At 35.1% G+C, this 18670-nt stretch overlaps 8 non-coding genes across 8 annotated transcripts; all 8 read left to right on the forward strand.

Annotated features, from left to right (window-relative positions):
* The first annotated feature begins 391 nt into the window (after positions 1–391).
* TRNAR-UCG (transfer RNA arginine (anticodon UCG)) lies at positions 392–464 on the forward strand. The gene has a single exon. It is a non-coding gene; the product is annotated as a tRNA-Arg (tRNA).
* A 494-nt stretch (positions 465–958) lies between these two features.
* TRNAR-UCG (transfer RNA arginine (anticodon UCG)) lies at positions 959–1031 on the forward strand. Its single transcript has one exon. It is a non-coding gene; the product is annotated as a tRNA-Arg (tRNA).
* Positions 1032–1509: 478 nt separating this feature from the next.
* Positions 1510–1582, forward strand: TRNAR-UCG (transfer RNA arginine (anticodon UCG)). The gene has a single exon. It is a non-coding gene; the product is annotated as a tRNA-Arg (tRNA).
* Positions 1583–2063: 481 nt separating this feature from the next.
* On the forward strand, positions 2064–2136 carry TRNAR-UCG (transfer RNA arginine (anticodon UCG)). Its single transcript has one exon. It is a non-coding gene; the product is annotated as a tRNA-Arg (tRNA).
* Positions 2137–2630: 494 nt separating this feature from the next.
* TRNAR-UCG (transfer RNA arginine (anticodon UCG)) lies at positions 2631–2703 on the forward strand. Its single transcript has one exon. It is a non-coding gene; the product is annotated as a tRNA-Arg (tRNA).
* Positions 2704–3186: 483 nt separating this feature from the next.
* TRNAR-UCG (transfer RNA arginine (anticodon UCG)) lies at positions 3187–3259 on the forward strand. The gene has a single exon. It is a non-coding gene; the product is annotated as a tRNA-Arg (tRNA).
* A 482-nt stretch (positions 3260–3741) lies between these two features.
* On the forward strand, positions 3742–3814 carry TRNAR-UCG (transfer RNA arginine (anticodon UCG)). Its single transcript has one exon. It is a non-coding gene; the product is annotated as a tRNA-Arg (tRNA).
* Positions 3815–4309: 495 nt separating this feature from the next.
* TRNAR-UCG (transfer RNA arginine (anticodon UCG)) lies at positions 4310–4382 on the forward strand. Its single transcript has one exon. It is a non-coding gene; the product is annotated as a tRNA-Arg (tRNA).
* The last annotated feature ends 14288 nt before the right edge of the window (positions 4383–18670 follow it).

Raw genomic sequence — 18670 nt, forward strand, 5'->3', positions numbered from 1 at the left:
CGAAATTAAAGAGATAACATTGATGTGCTGGATCAGATGACTCAGTCAATTAGACAGGCATTTTAGGATCTAGACATAAAACACCTTGTGGCACTATAAAAAAACGCAAAACACTATTACATAAAATACCAATGAATAAGGCATGTGACATCGAATCACATAATTGCGGTCCGAGTCACATCGTGGTCGTATGGCGGCGCAATAATTGTGTGTTCTGCAAAATTGAACTGCTACACCTGTCACAGCCAAACATGCAACTATTTCAAGAATAAATTTACCAGGTGCTAATTCGCAAATATGGGGATGTACAGAACCCAACGACTTATTCAATTATCCAGGTAAATAGGAATTCGTAAAAAAATTAGATGGCACAGAATGAAGATGTACTTAAGACTCCGTGGCCTAATGGATAAGGCGTCTGACTTCGAATCAGAAGATTGCGGGTTTGAGTCCCGTCGGGGTCGTATGGGCTGCTACGATTTAGTTTTCTGCAAGATTGCACAAGAACACCAGCTGCACTCAATAAAAAAATACGTCGTGAATACTGTTAGTGGATAAGAATTTGCGAAATTAAAAAGATAACATTGATGTGCTGGATCAGATGAGTCAGTCAATTAGACAGGAATTTTAGGATCTAGACATAAAACACCTTGTGGCACTATAAAAAAAACGCAAAACACTATTACATAAAATACCAACGAATAAGGCATGTGACATCGAATCACATAATTGCGGTCCGAGTCACATTGTGGTCGTATGGCGATGCAATAATTGTGTGTTCTGCAAAATTGAACTGCTACACCTGTCACAGCCAAACATGCAACTATTTCAAAAATAAATTTACCAGGTGCAAATTCGCAAATATGGGGATGTGCAGAACCCAACGACTTATTCAATTATCCAGGTAAATAGGAATTCGTAAAAAAAATTAGATGGCACAGGATGAAGATGTACTTAAGACCCCGTGGCCTAATGGATAAGGCGTCTGACTTCGAATCAGAAGATTGCGGGTTCAAGTCCCGTCGGGGTCGTATTGGCTGCTACGATTTAGTTTTCTGCAAGATTGCACAAGAACATCAGCTGCACTTAATAAATACTGTTAGCGGATAAGAATTTGCGAAATTAAAGAGATAACATTGATGTGCTGGATCAGATGAGTCAGTCAATTAGACAGGAATTTTAGGATCTAGACATAAAACACCTTGTGGCACTATAAAAAAACGCAAATTACTATTACATAAAATACCAATGAATAAGGCATGTGACATCGAATCACATAATTGCGGTCCGAGTCACATCGTGGTCGTATAGCGACGCAATAATTGTGTGTTCTGCAAAATTGAACTGCTACACCTGTCACAGCTAAACATGCAACTATTTCAAGAATAAATTCACCAGGTGCTAATTCGCAAATATGGGGATGTGCAGAACTCAACGACATATTCAATTATTCAGGTAAATGGGAATTCGTAAAAAAAATTAGATGGCACAGGATGAAGATGTACTTAAGACTCCGTGGCCTAATGGATAAGGCGTCTGACTTCGAATCAGAAGATTGCGGGTTCGAGTCCCGTCGGGGTCGTATTGGCTGCTACGATTTAGTTTTCTGCAAGATTGCACAAGAACACCAGCTGCACTTAATAAATACTGTTAGCTGATAAGAATTTGCGAAATTAAAGAGATAACATTGATGTGCTGGATCAGATGAGTCAGTAAATTATACAGGAATTTTAGGATCTAGACATATAAAACACCTTGTGGCACTATAAAAAAAAACGCAAAATACTATTACATAAAATACCAACGAATAAGGCATGTGACATTGAATCACATAATTGCGGTCCGAGTGACATTGTGGTCATATGGCGATGCAATAATTGTGTGTTCTGCAAAATTGAACTGCTACACCTGTCACAGCCAAACATGCAACTATTTCAAGAATAAATTTAGCAGGTGCAAATTCGCAAATATGGGGATGTGCAGAACCCAATGACTTATTCAATTATCCAGGTAAATAGGAATTCGTAAAAAAATTAGATGGCACAGGATGAAGATGTACTTAAGACTCCGTGGCCTAATGGATAAGGCGTCTGACTTCGAATCAGAAGATTTCGGGTTCGAGTCCCGTCAGGGTCGTATGGGCCTGCTACGATTTAGTTTTCTGCAAGATTGCACAAGAACACCAGCTGCACTCAATAAAAAAATACGTCGTGAATACTGTTAGCGGATAATAATTTGCGAAATTAAAGAGATAACATTGATGTGCTGGATCAGATGAGTCAGTCAATTAGACAGGAATTTTAGGATCTAGACATAAAACACCTTGTGGCACTATAAAAAAACGCAAATCACTATTACATAAAATACCAATGAATAAGGCATGTGACATCGAATCACATAATTGCGGTCCGAGTCACATCGTGGTTGTATAGCGACGCAATAATTGTGTGTTCTGCAAAATTGAACTGCTACACCTGTCACAGCTAAACATGCAACTATTTGAAGAATAAATTCACCAGGTGCTAATTCGCAAATATGGGGATGTGCAGAACTCAACGACATATTCAATTATTCAGGTAAATAGGAATTCGTAAAAAAAATTAGATGGCACAGGATGAAGATGTACTTAAGACTCCGTGGCCTAATGGATAAGGCGTCTGACTTCGAATCAGAAGATTGCGGGTTCGAGTCCCGTCGGGGTCGTATTGGCTGCTACGATTTAGTTTTCTGCAAGATTGCACAAGAACACCAGCTGCACTTAATAAATACTGTTAGCGGATAAGAATTTGCGAAATTAAAGAGATAACATTGATGTGCTGGATCAGATGAGTCAGTAAATTATACAGGAATTTTAGGATCTAGACATATAAAACACCTTGTGGCACTATAAAAAAAAAACGCAAAATACTATTACATAAAATACCAACGAATAAGGCATGTGACATCGAATCACATAATTGCGGTCCGAGTGACATTGTGGTCATATGGCGATGCAATAATTGTGTGTTCTGCAAAATTGAACTGCTACACCTGTCACAGCCAAACATGCAACTATTTCAAGAATAAATTCACCAGGTGCTAATTCGCAAATATGGGGATGTGCAGAACTCAACGACATATTCAATTATTCAGGTAAATAGGAATTCGTAAAAAAAATTAGATGGCACAGGATGAAGATGTACTTAAGACTCCGTGGCCTAATGGATAAGGCGTCTGACTTCGAATCAGAAGATTGCGGGTTTGAGTCCCGTCGGGGTCGTATTGGCTGCTACGATTAAGTTTTCTGCAAGATTGCACAAGAACACCAGCTGCACTTAATAAATACTGTTAGCGGATAAGAATTTGCGAAATTAAAGAGATAACATTGATGTGCTGGATCAGATGAGTCAGTAAATTATACAGGAATTTTAGGATCTAGACATATAAAACACCTTGTGGCACTATAAAAAAAAAACGCAAAATACTATTACATAAAATACCAACGAATAAGGCATGTGACATCGAATCACATAATTGCGGTCCGAGTGACATTGTGGTCATATGGCGATGCAATAATTGTGTGTTCTGCAAAATTGAACTGCTACACCTGTCACAGCCAAACATGCAACTATTTCAAGAATAAATTTAGCAGGTGCAAATTCGCAAATATGGGGATGTGCAGAACCCAACGACTTATTCAATTATCCAGGTAAATAGGAATTCGTAAAAAAATTAGATGGCACAGGATGAAGATGTACTTAAGACTCCGTGGCCTAATGGATAAGGCGTCTGACTTCGAATCAGAAGATTGCGGGTTCGAGTCCCGTCGCGGTCGTATGGGCTGCTACGATTTAGTTTTCTGCAAGATTGCACAAGAACACCAGCTGCACTCAATAAAAAAATACGTCGTGAATACTGTTAGCGGATAATAATTTGCGAAATTAAAGAGATAACATTGATGTGCTGGATCAGATGAGTCAGTCAATTAGACAGGAATTTTAGGATCTAGACATAAAACACCTTGTGGCACTATAAAAAAAACCGCAAAATACTATTACATAAAATACCAACGAATAAGGCATGTGACATCGAATCACATAATTGCGGTCCGAGTCACATCGTGGTCGTATAGCGACGCAATAATTGTGTGTTCTGCAAAATTGAACTGCTACACCTGTCGCAGCTAAACATGCAACTATTTCAAGAATAAATTCACCAGGTGCTAATTCGCAAATATGGGGATGTGCAGAACTCAACGACATATTCAATTATTCAGGTAAATAGGAATTCGTAAAAAAAATTAGATGGCACAGGATAAAGATGTACTTAAGACCCCGTGGCCTAATGGATAAGGCGTCTGACTTCGAATCAGAAGATTGCGGGTTCGAGTCCCGTCGGGGTCGTATTGGCTGCTACGATTTAGTTTTCTGCAAGATTGCACAAGAACACCAGCTGCACTTAATAAATACTGTTAGCGGATAAGAATTTGCGAAATTAAAGAGATAACATTGATGTGCTGGATCAGATGAGTCAGTAAATTATACAGGAATTTTAGGATCTAGACATATAAAACACCTTGTGGCACTATAAAAAAAAAACGCAATAATTGTGTGTTCTGCAAAAATTGAACTGCTACACCTGTCACAGCCAAACATGCAACTATTTCAAGAATAAATTTAGCAGGTGCAAATTCGCAAATATGGGGATGTGCAGAACCCAACGACTTATTCAATTATCCAGGTAAATAGGAATTCGTAAAAAAATTAGATGGCACAGGATGAAGATGTACTTAAGACTACGATTTAGTTTTCTGCAAGATTGCACAAGAACACCAGCTGGTCGACCCTATAGTCCAGCTTTAGCATAAATAATGCATAGATGAGCATAAATAATGACGTCACAATGGGAATTCGTGCATAAATTAGCATAAATGAGGACCATGGCCGTAAAGGGGTTCATTTGAATGAGGATGACATCACAATGGGATATTGTGAATACATTTGCATACATAAAATTGATGTGAATACGAGGTCGTGTCGAGGTCATCGTGAATACATTTGCATAAATTACCATCATTTTTTTTTTAATTATTTTTTTTTAATTGGATTTTTTTTTTATTTTTAATTATTTTTAATTGAACGAGCATGGACGTCACGAAAGATTTTTCAGAATGTATCGTAGAGGGCGCTTACACACACACGCGCGCTAATAAATCCACGGCATTTTGAAAACTAACGAAGTTTATTGCACAAAAGAAGTAAACAAGAATGAAATATTGACATGGAGTATACATTCATGACGTGGTTGAGTTTTTGTTTTGTTTTTTAACACCACGAAAAAAAAAACATACGATGTGAGTAAGGAAAATAGTTGCATAGCGCGTAAATGTATAGTGTGATTAAATATTTCTTAACACCTCGAAAATTACGTACATACATGTAAATGTGCGGCGTGGTTAAATTCATTTTTCACGTCAAGAGAAATACGAGTACATAAACGATTCGATTAAATACACGGAAGAGTGAAAAGTCAATAATTATACAGTAAACAGTGAACAATAAAAATAATTCATTCTATATATACATATGTTGTTCATTGTTTATATTTTTTTCAATTATTTTTTTAATTGGATGTTTTAATTATTTTTTAATTGGACGAGCGTGGACGTCACGAAAGATTTTTCAGAATGTATCGTAGAGGGCGCTCACACACATACGCTAATAAATCCAAGGCATTTTGAAAACTAACGGAGTTTATTGCACACAAGAGGTAAACGAGAATGAAATATTGACATGGAGTATACATTCATGGCGTGGTTGATTTTTTTTTTTAATGCCACGAAAAAAACATACGATGTGAGTAAGGAAAATAGTTGCATAGCGCGTAAATGTATAGTGTGATTAAATATTTCTTAACACCTCGAAAAATACGTACATACATGTAAATGTGCGGCATGGTTAAATTCATTTTTCACGTCACGAGAAATACGAGTACATAAACGATTCGATTAAATACACGGAAGAGTGAAAAGTCAATAATTATACAGTAAACAGTGAACAATAAAAATAATTCATTCTATATATACATATGTTGTTCATTGTTTATATTTTCTTACCTCATATTTGCTTTGTTTTGTTTGAGTAAATTATTTTTAACGACACGAAAAAATACGAGTACATAAACGATTCGATTAAAAACAGAGAAAAGAGAAACGTCAATAATAGTAAACAGTGAACAATAAATAATAATTCATTCTATATATACATGTTCATTTTTACATTTCTTACATCCTTTCAATGAGTCAAACAGCCTGTACACTTTTTTTTTCTTATTCCATCCCTCTAATCAGAATCGCTCATCTGTCATAAAAGAAAAAAAGAGAGAGAGAGAATAATATTAAAAACCAATAGTCACCCCGTAAAACTGCGGTCATAAAGCCACTAAAATGCAAAGTATGCAAAATCAGTACAGTTTGGTTTTCAAAAAATGGCGGACTATGCTACTATGAGTTAAAATATATATTTACCTGATCGTTTTACAGATTCGATTAAAAACACAGAAAAAGGAAACGTCAATAATAGTAAACAGTGAACAATAAATAATAATTCATTCTATATATACATGTTCATTTTTACATTTCTTACATCCTTTCAATGAGTCAAGCAGTCTGTACATTTTTTTTTATTCCATCGCTCCAATCAGAATCGCTCATCTGTCGTAGAAGAAAAAAGAGAGAGAGAGAATAATATTAAAAACCAATAGTCACCCCGTAAAACTGCGGTAATAAACCCCGCTAAAATGCAAAGTATGCAAAATCGGTTGATCGACGTACAGTTTGTTTTTTTCAAAAATGGTGGACTACGCTACGATGAGTTAAAATATATAATTACCTGATCGTTTCACAGAATAACTTTTGACATACATAATCATCACACGGAATGAGTTTACGGTGTAACGTAGCGATTTTCGTTTTTCCCTTGGCGAAGAAGATATGTCCTCGCCTTCTTGCCGAAGATTCAAAGGCGGTAGACCAAGTTTGACCTTCTGTGAAAGGTCATCTCATGGATATCTACACAACGAGTCATACACGACGTATTGGCTACACATTGCTTGAAATCAAAGTATTTGATGATTGTAGATCCACGTACGAGAAATCTCTTAAATTCTGTGACATGACTACCGTACGAGTCAAAATAGTCTTCGTGGTAAGGTATTTCAGACAGAAAGTGGCCCAATGCGTTCCACCCGCGAATATCAACGGTGTTTGATACGAGCGATGTGTATTATTCCGAAGCACTGTCCGTGAATGCCAGTTTGAACTCAATCACAAGATTAAGTGTGAGCGCATAGGATTATTTATAAATCGTTCGTCATAAGTGTTCCTAATGTGAAATAGACCTCCCACGTAGATGATAAACAACAGATGTTGGTGTATTTGTATATTTATGTTATCTAAAACATGAACACTCGCAAACAGCCTGAGGGATAGGGTTTCAAGTTGAAAGCATTACCCCTATACCTGCGTGTATGGGATAATGATAACAGGACTGGAAACACGGGGTCAACTTGATTCGGTCAACGTGAATCAGTATGGTTCTTGTCCATCACCAATTCACTTTTCTGAAAAGGCACACCCCCACAGAGTGTAATGGCATTCCACAGCTACCATCCAAGTGCTACAATTGATTTACTCATTACAGTAGCGTTAATTTGGATTAGCGTTAATTTGGATTAGCGCTTCCTTCTCATCACTTTTCTCATCACAGTACCGTCTTGCGTAGTTATATAGTGTCTTCACATACGCGCTAAAGATTCCTGACCTGACACCATTCAGTTACTCTGATCGTTTTTGTATCATTTTTGAAGGTTTATTTTACAACGACTGGAAAACCGACTGAAAATCAAGACTATTCAGTTCATTCTCTTCACTAATGAAATGGCAGTACTCAGCAAACTATCATTCGTCGTTTTTTTAAACATGATTTCGAATATCCACAATTTCGAAATTCTAGAAGAGGCAAGAACGAACGTTACATTTGAATGGTCAAATGACAAGGGGCAGACCCCGCTTGAATGCGCAACAGAATGTATTAAATACAACCATATTCAATATTTCGCTTTTTTAGTGTTGACCCATTTAAACGACAGAACCAGTCTCGAAACACTGAAAGCCATAGCGGATGCTTCAAAAAACGAATTTCTCTTCCAATGGCTCGAAACCAAATTAAATGAAGCACTATGATTCTTCACAAATTACGATGACATCCTTCACAACCTGGCAAAAGAAATCACTCAACTAACCTCACCGCCAGATTCGAATTTCCACGATCAACGATCAACGACGAAAAAAATTAACCATTGAGGTAACAGGCTTCGCTACAGAGAAACAATGGAAGTTACTAGCTCGCCAAATTGAATACTTTGAAACGGGACATCTAGCCGATCATCATCGAGACATCGACTCAGAGACTGTACGCCTCAGCAAAACAACCGATTGATGAATTCGTGGACTCAAATTCTAACAAGAACAATCCTGACATAATACTTAAACTACGCTCCTTGCAAGAACATGTGGACATGAACACGACATTTCTACCCACAAGATGAAGGACATAATTTTAGTATATCTGTTAATTACTTTACGATTGGAAACTGTCGATAGAACACATTTTTATGAATGAATTGGTTTTCCGATTTGAAAATCATTGAGTAGATATTCATGCATTAATTAATTAATAATGATCAGTCCATTGAATTTGTGTCTCACCCAAAAAAAAATCAGAACAGCATTACTAGACATCTCCATATTATCCAAATTTCGAAATTATACATATTTTAATATTAAATTTACTATTTTTTTTACCATCAAACTACTGAATCACTGTACATATAATATACTATACGTATACCATTGACAAATTCAGACTCCGCTTATAAATTATACTCGATTATGTTTTTACCAATCATTACCCCGCCCATCATTCATGATTCGATTGACCACGTTCTGAATAATTCGTACACACAGATAAACGGATTTTTGCGATATACATGTACTTCTTGTTTTCACTCCAAAACTTACTGCTTATTTGATCCCTCAATCAAAAGCTGTTTTACTTGGGATTGACCAAGAGTGTATTTCCACGTTAAACTGATGTGACGACATGTCGGTCATCAACGATTTCATAAAGGGTGACTGTCGAAAAGTGGGACACCAACAATTTAAAATAATTAGTTATACTGGAGAGAATGGATGACATTGTTTAATATTATAGAGATGTTGCGTAGTTCGTTCTTTGACGGTAAGCACGTACGCATACCATACACGTTGTATGCTAATTCATGTTAAATAAAATGCGCTAAGTTTTGATTATTCCCAAGATGTACAGAGTGCACTCGCTTATCCATTAGACAGATTCCACTATACAATTACATGTATAATATCCTGACCGCATTGTTTACACTCTCGTAAATCGACTGTTTGACGTGACTGGGGCACCGGTGGACGAGGAATGCGTGCGTGCACATTACATTTCGTCAACACTTTCATTCATAATAGTATCACTTGCAATATGGCGTAATATCAATCGACGATCCTCAAAATACTGTATGTATGTATGCACGTTGTAGTTCGAATGATTAGATATTTCTTTTATTTTGCCATTTTTGTCGATTCTTTCATTATGAACAGTGTTGACTTGCTCTCGAAATAAATACTTTTACACCGATGTTACCGTTTGTAATGTTTATAAGTGTATACGTGAAAGATATTCGCCTTTGAAATAATAATTGAAGACACAACTATATAGTCTTCAAATCAGCTGGGTGTTATTATTGAAGTAACGCACGACGCGTGATATTGTTGTAATGGGGTCTGATCGCGTTCCATAACTCCTGAATAATGCCATGAATCAAATTGTCCTAACAACATGGTAAACACGGGTCAGCAATAAGTAGCTATTTTATCGGTGAGGAAAGATCTGCTTCTTGATTGCGATTATGATTATGTCTAATATAATGTATAATAATCTATTACTCTACGTACACAACTTGAAGTGGGCTTTTCAATTCAACTCACTGCGGCCGTACACAACATGGCTAGTTCCCCCTTCGAAAGAGTGTGTGCGTGTGTTGCAACGCTATCTGTGACCACTGAGCTTTTCAAATATTTACAAAGCACGATGTGATAACTGAGGTGGTAAACTGACCATGATGTCAATATCCAACCATCTAATTTGCACAATAACAATTAAAATTGAAATCGTATTCATGCGTGGGATCTTGGTTGGAAATACAACGAAGTAACAAAAAACCAGCAAAGTGTAACAATAATAAAATCACAAACAAGTGAATGTAAAGCAAAAAAATAAAATAAAAATATATTTGGTGTTTGGTTTAGGCATTTGGCATTTTAGGATTTTTTTTTCTTATCGTGCCCTGAATCAGATGTGGACGAATGTTCCTAGCTCAATGATTGTTTTGTCATTTTAACTTTTTAGTATACCTGTTAGGTGTTCATCATCTGTCCTAAAGTTGATTTTATTGTATTTAATATTTTAATCATGATTTTTTTTGTTTCTTATTGTATAGATTACAAATGAGAAGATATTTTTTTTCGTTCTCAATTTTCTAGTTGTCACAAACTGAGCAAATTCAGTCTTCAGCTATAAGATTATATACAATAAAGTAACAAAAATAAGCAATGTGTAACAATAATAAAATCACAAACATTTGAATGTAAAGAAAAACAAAATTATTTTGTGGTTGGTTTAGGCATCTGGTATTTTAGTTTTTTTCTTGTCGTAACCTGAAACAGATGTAGACGAATTTTCCTAAGCTCAATGATTATTTTGTCATTTTAACTTCTTAGTATATCTGTTAGGTGTTCATCGTCCGTCCTAAAGTTGATTTTATTGTATTTAATATTTTAATCATGATTATTTCGTTCCTCCAAGTATAGATTACAATTGAGAAGTTATTTTTCGTTCTCAATTTTCTAGTTGTCACAAACTGGGCAAATTTAGTCTTCAGCTATAAAGTTATTATATCTACCCCCTTTCCATTTGAAGGGTATGAGCCTTTATTTAGAGTTTCGCCTTAGCGCAGCACTATGTTTTAGATTTTTTATTGTGGTGAGATATTTTTTATATGCAAATTCTGTTTTAATTTTCTGTAGGTTCGTAACTTGTTTTTATGATGTGTACTTTTATTTGCATCATGTAATGTTTCTGTGCTATGAATTTCTAAAGGATTGTTCGAATTACCTGTCAATGTTTCAATGATTTTCTTTTTTTGTCATCCTGAGATTTATGTGTATTCCAAAATATTTTTTTTTCCATAGTCAAATTGTCTAAAATCTGATTCATGTCTTTTACAAGGATATTTTCTCAACTCTAGCAGGCTTGCCAAATTTCTTGGTTTGCTATTTACTTTGATTCATGTCTTTTACCCAGTTGTCTTTTCCCTTTTCGTCAATATGTATTCCAAGTTTGTAAGCTTCGTGAACTAGCGAGTTTGAGTTAGAATTATTTATTTTGATCCAATATTTCAATCTAGTTGCTATGGGGGAGGATATTTTCCCAACTCTAGCAGGCTAGCGAAATTTCTTGCTTTGCTATTTAATTTTAGAAGGTATTTGCAGTAATATATTTTCATTTTTTTTTGCCATTGGTCTTTTGATTGGAAAAACAAAACAAAAACAAAATGTATACTTTCTATATACTCAATTTCAATTACTCAGTTTTTAATCTATTCTTTTTGATTATTTACTCATTAGTAGATTTCCCCTTCTTTGTGTAATAAACTCCGTTAGTTTTCAAAATGAAGTGTATTTATTAGAGTGTGCGTGTGTGTGTGTGTGTGTGTATGTGTGAGCGCCCTCTACGATACATTCTGAAAATCTTTCGTCCACGCCTGTCCAATTAAAAATAATTAAAACATCCAGTTAAAAAAAAAAATTGATGGTAATTTATGCACGCCTGTCCAATTAAAAAATAATTAAAACATCCAATTAAAAAATAATAAAAAAAAAAAAATGATGGTAATTTATGCAAATGTATTCACGATGACCTCGACACGACCTCGTATTCACATCAATTTTATGTATGCAAATGTATTCACAATATCCCATTGTGACGTCATCCTCATTCAAATGAACCTTTACATCCATTTATGCTAATTTATGCACGAAATCCTATTGTGACGTCATCATTTATGCTAATCTATGCTTCCACCTCGATACAACCATGAGGGCGCTGTTCATATTGGGATGCGATGACGTCATACTTGGAAGCATAGATTAGCATAAATGATGACGTCACAATAGGATTTCGTGCATAAATTAGCATAAATGAGGACCATGGCCGTAAAGGGGTTCATTTGAATGAGGATGACATCACAATGGGATATTGTGAATACATTTGCATACATAAAATTGATGTGAATACGAGGTCGTGTCGAGGTCATCGTGAATACATTTGCATAAATTACCATCAATTTTTTTTTTTATTATTTTTTAATTGGATGTTTTAATTATTTTTTAATTGGACAGGCGTGCATAAATTACCATCAATTTTTTTTTTTAACTGGATGTTTTAATTATTTTTAATTGGACAGGCGTGGACGAAAGATTTTCAGAATGTATCGTAGAGGGCGCTCTCACACACACACACACACACACACACACACACGCACACTCTAATAAATACACTTCATTTTGAAAACTAACGGAGTTTATTACACAAAGAAGGGGAAATCTACTAATGAGTAAATAATCAAAAAGAGTAGATTAAAAACTGAGTAATTGAAATTGAGTATATAGAAAGTATACATTTTGTTTTTGTTTTGTTTTTCCAATCAAAAGACCAATGGAAAAAAAAATGAAAATATATTACTGCAAATACCTTCTAAAATTAAATAGCAAAGCAAGAAATTTCGCTAGCCTGCTAGAGTTGGGAAAATATCCTCCCCCATAGCAACTAGATTGAAATATTGGATCAAAATAAATAATTCTAACTCAAACTCGCTAGTTCACGAAGCTCACAAACTTGGAATACATATTGACGAAAAGGGAAAAGACAACTGGGTAAAAGACATGAATCAAAGTAAATAGCAAACCAAGAAATTTGGCAAGCCTGCTAGAGTTGAGAAAATATCCTTGTAAAAGACATGAATCAGATTTTAGACAATTTGACTATGGAAAAAAAAATATTTTGGAATACACATAAATCTCAGGATGACAAAAAAAGAAAATCATTGAAACATTGACAGGTAATTCGAACAATCCTTTAGAAATTCATAGCACAGAAACATTACATGATGCAAATAAAAGTACACATCATAAAAACAAGTTACGAACCTACAGAAAATTAAAACAGAATTTGCATATAAAAAATATCTCACCACAATAAAAAATCTAAACATAGTGCTGCGCTAAGGCGAAACTCGGAATAAAGGCTCATACCCTTCAAATGGAAAGGGGGTAGATATAATAACTTTATAGCTGAAGACTAAATTTGCCCAGTTTGTGACAACTAGAAAATTGAGAACGAAAAATAACTTCTCAATTGTAATCTATACTTGGAGGAACGAAATAATCATGATTAAAATATTAAATACAATAAAATCAACTTTAGGACGGACGATGAACACCTAACAGATATACTAAGAAGTTAAAATGACAAAATAATCATTGAGCTTAGGAAAATTCGTCTACATCTGTTTCAGGTTACGACAAGAAAAAAACTAAAATACCAGATGCCTAAACCAACCACAAAATAATTTTGTTTTTCTTTACATTCAAATGTTTGTGATTTTATTATTGTTACACATTGCTTATTTTTGTTACTTTATTGTATATAATCTTATAGTTGCTCAGTTTGTGACAACTAGAAAATTGAGAACGAAAAAAAATATCTTCTCATTTGTAATCTATACAATAAGAAACAAAAAAAAAATCATGATTAAAATATTAAATACAATAAAATCAACTTTATGACAGATGATGAACACCTAACAGGTATACTAAAAAGTTAAAATGACAAAACAATCATTGAGCTAGGAACATTCGTCCACATCTGATTCAGGGCACGATAATAAAAAAAAAATCCTAAAATGCCAAATGCCTAAACCAAACACCAAATATATTTTTTTTTTTTTTTTTTTTTTTTGCTTTACATTCACTTGTTTGTGATTTTATTATTGTTACACTTTGCTGGTTTTTTGTTACTTCGTTGTATTTCCAACCAAGATCCCACGCATGAATACGGTTTCAATTTTAATTGTTATTGTGCAAATTAGATGGTTGGATATTGACATCATGGTCAGTTTACCACCTCAGTTATCACATCGTGCTTTGTAAATATTTGAAAAGCTCAGTGGTCACAGATAGCGTTGCAACACACGCACACACTCTTTCGAAGGGGGAACTAGCCATGTTGTGTACGGCCGCAGTGAGTTGAATTGAAAAGCCCACTTCAAGTTGTGTACGTAGAGTAATAGATTATTATACATTATATTAGACATAATCATAATCGCAATCAAGAAGCAGATCTTTCCTCACCGATAAAATAGCTACTTATTGCTGACCCGTGTTTACCATGTTGTTAGGACAATTTGATTCATGGCATTATTCAGGAGTTATGGAACGCGATCAGACCCCATTACAACAATATCACGCGTCGTGCGTTACTTCAATAATAACACCCAGCTGATTTGAAGACTATATAGTTGTGTCTTCAATTATTATTTCAAAGGCGAATATCTTTCACGTATACACTTATAAACATTACAAACGGTAACATCGGTGTAAAAGTATTTATTTCGAGAGCAAGTCAACACTGTTCATAATGAAAGAATCGACAAAAATGGCAAAATAAAAGAAATATCTAATCATTCGAACTACAACGTGCATACATACATACAGTATTTTGAGGATCGTCGATTGATATTACGCCATATTGCAAGTGATACTATTATGAATGAAAGTGTTGACGAAATGTAATGTGCACACACGCATTCCTCGTCCACCGGTGCCCCAGTCACGTCAAACATTCGATTTACGAGAGTGTAAACAATGCGGTCAGGATATTATACATGTAATTGCATAGTGGAATCTGTCTAATGGATAAGCGAGTGCTCTCTGTACATCTTGGGAATAATCAAAACTTAGCGCATTTTATTTAACATGAATTAGCATACAACGTGTATGGTATGCGTACGTGCTTACCGTCAAAGAACGAACTACGCAACATCTCTATAATATTAAACAATGTCATCCATTCTCTCCAGTATAACTAATTATTTTAAATTATTGGTGTCCCACTTTTCGACAGTCACCCTTTATGAAATCGTTGATGACCGACATGTCGTCACATCAGTTTAACGTGGAAATACACTCTTGGTCAATCCCAAGTAAAACAGCTTTTGATTGAGGGATCAAATAAGCAGTAAGTTTTGGAGTGAAAACAAGAAGTACATGTATATCGCAAAAATCCGTTTATCTGTGTGTACGAATTATTCAGAACGTGGTCAATCGAATCATGAATGATGGGCGGGGTAATGATTGGTAAAAACATAATCGAGTATAATTTATAAGCGGAGTCTGAATTTGTCAATGGTATACGTATAGTATATTATATGTACAGTGATTCAGTAGTTTGATGGTAAAAAAAATAGTAAATTTAATATTAAAATATGTATAATTTCGAAATTTGGATAATATGGAGATGTCTAGTAATGCTGTTCTGATTTTTTTTTTGGGTGAGACACAAATTCAATGGACTGATCATTATTAATTAATTAATGCATGAATATCTACTCAATGATTTTCAAATCGGAAAACCAATTCATTCATAAAAATGTGTTCTATCGACAGTTTCCAATCGTAAAGTAATTAACAGATATACTAAAATTATGTCCTTCATCTTGTGGGTAGAAATGTCGTGTTCATGTCCACATGTTCTTGCAAGGAGCGTAGTTTAAGTATTATGTCAGGATTGTTCTTGTTAGAATTTGAGTCCACGAATTCATCAATCGGTTGTTTTGCTGAGGCGTACAGTCTCTGAGTCGATGTCTTGATGATGATCGGCTAGATGTCCCGTTTCAAAGTATTCAATTTGGCGAGCTAGTAACTTCCATTGTTTCTCTGTAGCGAAGCCTGTTACCTCAATGGTTAATTTTTTTCGTCGTTGATCGTTGATCGTGGAAATTCGAATCTGGCGGTGAGGTTAGTTGAGTGATTTCTTTTGCCAGGTTGTGAAGGATGTCATCGTAATTTGTGAAGAATCATAGTGCTTCATTTAATTTGGTTTCGAGCCATTGGAAGAGAAATTCGTTTTTTGAAGCATCCGCTATGGCTTTCAGTGTTTCGAGACTGGTTCTGTCGTTTAAATGGGTCAACACTAAAAAAGCGAAATATTGAATATGGTTGTATTTAATACATTCTGTTGCGCATTCAAGCGGGGTCTGCCCCTTGTCATTTGACCATTCAAATGTAACGTTCGTTCTTGCCTCTTCTAGAATTTCGAAATTGTGGATATTCGAAATCATGTTTAAAAAAACGACGAATGATAGTTTGCTGAGTACTGCCATTTCATTAGTGAAGAGAATGAACTGAATAGTCTTGATTTTCAGTCGGTTTTCCAGTCGTTGTAAAATAAACCTTCAAAAATGATACAAAAACGATCAGAGTAACTGAATGGTGTCAGGTCAGGAATCTTTAGCGCGTATGTGAAGACACTATATAACTACGCAAGACGGTACTGTGATGAGAAAAGTGATGAGAAGGAAGCGCTAATCCAAATTAACGCTAATCCAAATTAACGCTACTGTAATGAGTAAATCAATTGTAGCACTTGGATGGTAGCTGTGGAATGCCATTACACTCTGTGGGGGTGTGCCTTTTCAGAAAAGTGAATTGGTGATGGACAAGAACCATACTGATTCACGTTGACCGAATCAAGTTGACCCCGTGTTTCCAGTCCTGTTATCATTATCCCATACACGCAGGTATAGGGGTAATGCTTTCAACTTGAAACCCTATCCCTCAGGCTGTTTGCGAGTGTTCATGTTTTAGATAACATAAATATACAAATACACCAACATCTGTTGTTTATCATCTACGTGGGAGGTCTATTTCACATTAGGAACACTTATGACGAACGATTTATAAATAATCCTATGCGCTCACACTTAATCTTGTGATTGAGTTCAAACTGGCATTCACGGACAGTGCTTCGGAATAATACACATCGCTCGTATCAAACACCGTTGATATTCGCGGGTGGAACGCATTGGGCCACTTTCTGTCTGAAATACCTTACCACGAAGACTATTTTGACTCGTACGGTAGTCATGTCACAGAATTTAAGAGATTTCTCGTACGTGGATCTACAATCATCAAATACTTTGATTTCAAGCAATGTGTAGCCAATACGTCGTGTATGACTCGTTGTGTAGATATCCATGAGATGACCTTTCACAGAAGGTCAAACTTGGTCTACCGCCTTTGAATCTTCGGCAAGAAGGCGAGGACATATCTTCTTCGCCAAGGGAAAAACGAAAATCGCTACGTTACACCGTAAACTCATTCCGTGTGATGATTATGTATGTCAAAAGTTATTCTGTGAAACGATCAGGTAATTATATATTTTAACTCATCGTAGCGTAGTCCACCATTTTTGAAAAAAACAAACTGTACGTCGATCAACCGATTTTGCATACTTTGCATTTTAGCGGGGTTTATTACCGCAGTTTTACGGGGTGACTATTGGTTTTTAATATTATTCTCTCTCTCTCTTTTTTCTTCTACGACAGATGAGCGATTCTGATTGGAGCGATGGAATAAAAAAAAATGTACAGACTGCTTGACTCATTGAAAGGATGTAAGAAATGTAAAAATGAACATGTATATATAGAATGAATTATTATTTATTGTTCACTGTTTACTATTATTGACGTTTCCCTTTTCTGTGTTTTTAATCGAATCTGTAAAACGATCAGGTAAATATATATTTTAACTCATAGTAGCATAGTCCGCCATTTTTTGAAAACCAAACTGTACTGATTTTGCATACTTTGCATTTTAGTGGCTTTATGACCGCAGTTTTACGGGGTGACTATTGGTTTTTAATATTATTCTCTCTCTCTCTTTTTTTCTTTTATGACAGATGAGCGATTCTGATTAGAGGGATGGAATAAGAAAAAAAAAGTGTACAGGCTGTTTGACTCATTGAAAGGATGTAAGAAATGTAAAAATGAACATGTATATATAGAATGAATTATTATTTATTGTTCACTGTTTACTATTATTGACGTTTCTCTTTTCTCTGTTTTTAATCGAATCGTTTATGTACTCGTATTTTTTCGTGTCGTTAAAAATAATTTACTCAAACAAAACAAAGCAAATATGAGGTAAGAAAATATAAACAATGAACAACATATGTATATATAGAATGAATTATTTTTATTGTTCACTGTTTACTGTATAATTATTGACTTTTCACTCTTCCGTGTATTTAATCGAATCGTTTATGTACTCGTATTTCTCGTGACGTGAAAAATGAATTTAACCACGCCGCACATTTACATGTATGTACGTATTTTTCGAGGTGTTAAGAAATATTTAATCACACTATACATTTACGCGCTATGCAACTATTTTCCTTACTCACATCGTATGTTTTTTTCGTGGCAT

This window comes from Saccoglossus kowalevskii, chromosome 2 (assembly GCF_978046115.1).
Source record: "Saccoglossus kowalevskii chromosome 2, keSacKowa6.1, whole genome shotgun sequence".
Lineage (NCBI taxonomy): Eukaryota > Metazoa > Hemichordata > Enteropneusta > Harrimaniidae > Saccoglossus > Saccoglossus kowalevskii.